We start from the raw sequence: 5,123 nt of genomic DNA, 5'->3' as shown, positions 1-5,123 counted from the left end.
TAGGCAGAGCTGGCTTCTTATCCTGGGAGGGTGGAGCTCTGGCCTGGGCTGGGCTTTGGTCCCTCCCTCTTTGGTGGGGTAGGGCAATGGCTTTCTTTGCAAAACAAACATTCCCTGGTCCTGGCACAGCCCTGCCAGCTGCTTCCTCCTCTAGAAACCTTATTCGCCCAGCAGCCCAGGCTCAGTCCTCTCCAGACCACACAGCACTTGTTGCTTTGTAGCTTCTGTTAGTCCCTCAATCCAAAGGAAGCAAAATTAGTGGGCTTTGTTTTTGTTTTTGTTTTTTGCCTCCAGGGTTATCGCTTGGGCTCAGTGTCAGCTATACGAATCCACTGCTCCTGGTGACCATTTTTTTTCCACTATTATTATTATTGTTGTTGCTGTCACTGCTGCTGCTGCTGTTGGACAGAGAGAAATAGAGAGAGGAGGGAAAGACAGAGAGGGGGAGAGAAAATAGACACCTACAGACCTGCTTCACCACTTGTGAAGCGACTCCCCTGCAGGTGGGGAGCCAGGGGTTCAAACCGGGATCCTCGAGCAGATCCTTGTGCTTGGTGCCATATGAGCTTAAGCCGGTATGCTACCGCCCGGCCCCCTAATTAGTGATTTTTTTGGGGGGGCAGGGTACTCTCTACTTACTTGTTCTTATTGACTGAAGTGTTTTCAACTTCCTGTGAACTTTAGAGGATCCACACAAGTTGGAAAAAAAAAGAAGGGGGGGTGAGAAAAAGAAGGGAGGAGAAGGAGATGAAAGAGGAAGTTGAGGAGGAATAGAAGAAGAAAGAAAAGGCCAGAAGATGATGGAAAGTGAGGCCCCTCTACGATGTTAAAACTGCCTGAAAGCCCCACAAGCATTGGGTACAGATCTCTGTAATACACACAAGTCCTCTCTTCTGTAGAAGCAACCACAGCTCTGTTGTGTAATCCCTGGGATAGAGCCTGGGGTCTCAAGCAGCCACATCCTGAACTTTCCTGCTAAAGATTTCATGCCTGAAGCTCTAAACTCCCAACACCATCACAGGCCCGGGCTGAGCAGTGCTCTGGTCACAACATAAAATAAAAGCTGAACTCTACCGCTGAGCTATCTCCCAGACACTATTTCCTACAGCAAACAGGACAGAAGCAACAGAGCTCCTGTGTCTCCCATTCTCAGCCCCTCCCAGCCCCCTCCCTGCAGGCTGGGAAAGTGTTGGCTCCAGCTGGTGACCTCATCTTCAGCTAATGTGCACAGGTGACATCAGGGGACCCTGCTGTACTTTGTGGCTGTGACATGTCATGTCACCTTTCCATTGCTATGAAATCGTGCAGAATAGGGTCACCCATGGAAAGTCCCGGTGCCCACCTGCTTTTCCTCTCTGCTTAGAGACTTTTTAAAATAACGCCCCCAACATTAAAAAGGTCCCTCTCAGCATAACTTTCACAGTATCCGATGATTCTTAATTGACTACTTTGTTTTATTTCCATTCAGTGAAAAATAATAAAAATTTTCCCTGGAGAATATTCACCTTTGTGTTTGTTACAAGCATGTTATGTCATCTGGGAATGTGGTGAAACTTTTTCTTTTCTGTTCTTTTTTTGTAATTTTTATTGTATTACCTTTATTTATTTCTTTTTTTTAATATTTTATTTTATTTATTCCCTTTTGTTGCCCTTGTTGTTTTATTGTTGTAGTTATTGTTGTTGTCATTGTTGGATAGGACAGAGTGAAATGGAGAGAGGAGGGGAAGACAGAGAGGAGGAGAGAAAGATAGACACCTGCAGACCTGCTTCACCACCTGTGAAGCGACTCCCCTGCAGGTGGGGAGCCGGGGTTCGAACCGGGATCCTTATGCCGGTCCTTGTGCTTTGCGCCACCTGCGCTTAACCCGCTGTGCTACAGCCCGACTCCCCTATTTATTTCTTGAATAGAGATAGTCCCTCTCAATTTCTGGCTGTCTCTATCCAACAAATAAATAAAGATAATTATTTAAATTAAATAATTAAAATTAAATTTAATTAAATAAATTAAATTATTATTTAATTAATTTTATTGTAAACATTTTTTTAAAAAAATTTTAAAGGAAGGGGGAGAGAGACACCTGCAACATTGCTTCACCACTTACAAAGCTTTCCCCTTGCAGGTGGGGTCTTGGGGCTTAAATCTGGGTCCTTGTGCATTGTAACATGTGCACTCAACCAAGTGCACCAGTCCCTCCTTGTGGAATTTTCTTTTTAATATTCTATTTATTTATTAATGAGAAAGATAGGAAGAGAGAAGAAAAGAACCAGACATCACTCTGGTAGATGTGCTGTCGGGGATTGAACTCAGGACCTCATGCTTGAGAGTCCAGTGCTTTAGCCACTGCGTCACCTCCCAGACCACTTCTCCTTAGTTTTCTTGTATTGGTTTCTGGTTTAATCCACAGTGGTGGAGAGCATGCTTTGCCTGTCTACTGTTCTGGGCTTATTAGGGTGTGTTTCTGGCCCAGAATGGGGTCCCCCTTGGTGGGAGATTGAGAAGAGAGTGGACTCTGTGACACAGAAGGAGTCCACAAAGCCTGCTAGTCAACCCCCCCACACATACACACAGCCCCCAGCTAACCAGTTACCCACAGACTGACACCCCCACACTGTGCCACCGTGTCCCTCAGGCAGACATGTGGGAGGGAGGGGGCTGGGCAGGGAGCACCCACTCTGCCCACCTCTGGGACCGAGTGTCTGCGGAAGATTCTGTTGGCAACTGGATGGCTTTGTGGAGTCTGTTCTTGCTGATCAAAACCTGCCTTTGACTCGGTTTGTACAAAGTGACCCGCCACAGGGGACAAGGCAACCAGCCTTTGTTCCTTGGGGAGAAGCAGCAAGGAAGGCACCTTTCAGAACACACTGTTGCCCGGGTTCTATGATGGGTGGCTTCTTGACTTTCACTCCATCCTGGAAGCCCTCATGTTCTCAGCAGGTATGTTTGAGCACAGCATCATGGTGATCTCTGCATGTTTCTGGGTGGTTTGATTTTATCAACTTTGGCAATAAGCATGTATTATTTGTATGCCCATAAAAACCACCCGTAAAGCTGTTTTTCTTGCAAATAATTTCCTAGCTAGGTCCTCCTCTCAGCTGAGTTCTGGGGGTGTGTGCAAAGCCAGGGGACCTGGCACTGGAGCCAGTGCCGGGGCTGGTGAGCCGGCAGAGATAAGGTCCCTGTGGGTCAGGTGCTGCTGAGGAAACGAAACTGACAGCCCTGGCCTGCAGCCAGCAGGGGAAGGGCAGAGGGAGGCAACTATGTGGACCTTCAGTCACCTGTGGGAGATCAGGAAGCAAAACAAGTGACTGAAGCAGACAAGCAGACTCACCTGGAGGGGGGCACTGACTCGGGGTCCTTTGCCCTCCTTCAGTCTGCCCGTCTCTCTGCCTCTCTGTGTGTCTCCTGAGTGAGATGAGCATTTCAGGAGAGGCTGGCCAGTGGGAAGAAATGTGATCTCTCTGGGTGCAGATTCAGACCAGACAAGAGCAGGGGCTCCATGCCTGCATGTGCGGACTGCTCCTCACACTGACCCGGGCAGGGAGACCCCACACCCCTGCCCTCACCCTCTGCTCCATGGCTGCCAGGGTGCTGACTTGGCTTTGGCACCCTGGACAGCAATCAGGCAGAGAAACAGCACCTCCCTTAGCGTCCAGTGCCCACTCTCTCCTGCAGGAAGATGGCTGGGAGCTGGGCTCTTCCCCCTGGTTTCATCCCCACTGAGCGCAGGGGCAGGGTAGGGGTCAGGATTCAGGGGGCCAGGGGTCAGGTGAGCAGGGGCCAGGGTTACAGCACAGTGGAGTGGCAGAAGCAACAGGTCATTGCTGAAAGGGGGCACAGTGGACAGAACACTGCCCAGTAGAGTAGTACTGTTAATCTCCTGATGACAGATGTGTAAACTGAGGCACACCGTGACACAGGCACTTGTCCAGGACAGCTTGGGGCTCTCAGCCTGACCCTTCGCCATCCTGACCTGTGCCTGTCCCCCAGGATCATCCCCAAGGCCCTGTGACCATTGAGTATGACCTGACACTGCTTTCCTGCCCTGGTCCTCTTTTTCAAAATCCCTAGTTCTTGCAGGAGGAATCAAGAATGTGGGGGGAGGTTTGCCAACTGGAGCTGTTTTGGGCTCTGCATCGAGACCCGTGAGTCCTGTAAAGAGAGTCACCTTCTGGGAGGACTGACAGACAGCGAGTTTGACTGAAGTTTGGGTTCAGTCTCAGAGTTCCTGCTCTGTGACCCAGGACATGAGAGCCAGATGCCCTGCACCCTGAGTGGCCCTCTCTCAAATGTCTGTGAGAATCGCAGGCCCTGTCTGGTGCCTGTTGGGAGGGTTAAATAAGATGCTATAAACACACACAGGGGTAAGTCGGGTGGTAGTGCAGTGGGTTAAGCACAGGTGGCGCAAAGCAAGGACCATCCCAAGGATCCTAGTTCGAGCCTCCGGCTCCCCACCTGCAGGGGACTCGCTTCACAAGCAGTGAAGCAGGTCTGCAGGTATCTATTCTTTCTCTCCCCCTCTGTCTTCCCTTCCTCTCTCCATTTCTCTCTCTACTATCCAGTCAACGTCAACAACAATAACAACTACAACAATAAAACAACAAGGGCAAAAAAGGGAATAAATAAATATTTAAACACACACACACAGGGCAGGAGCAGCTATGTTTGTTACTGTGGTGCTGAGGTGAGGGAGGTGAGGGTCGGAGAGAGCCTGGTGGTGGCTCTGACATTTTTCCTAGCAAATCCTGCGCCCTTCCTAAAAGCTCCGACAAGGGGCTGGTCGTGGTTCACCTACTTGAGCTCACACATTACAGTTGCAAAGACCTGTGTTCATGGCCCTGGTCCTCACTTGCAGGGGAGAAGCTTCAGGAGTGATGAAGCTGGGCTTCAGGTGCCTCTCTCTCTTTCTCCCCTTCCATCTCCTGTTCCCATGCAACTTCTCTGTTTCTATCTAAAATTAAATGAAATCAAATCAAATTAAAAATAGATCAGGGTACTTTCCCAGGCACCGAAGTTTATGCCTGTGGACCTGTCGAGGTAACTTCCGGTGGAGATGGGCAGGGAAGGCCTCACACACCCCACTAGGAAGAGAACCGGGAAAGAAATGAAACTGAAAGCAGAAAAA

Source organism: Erinaceus europaeus, chromosome 6 (assembly GCF_950295315.1).
Source record: "Erinaceus europaeus chromosome 6, mEriEur2.1, whole genome shotgun sequence".
NCBI lineage: Eukaryota > Metazoa > Chordata > Mammalia > Eulipotyphla > Erinaceidae > Erinaceus > Erinaceus europaeus.
Note: the sequence above shows the minus strand (reverse complement) of the source record.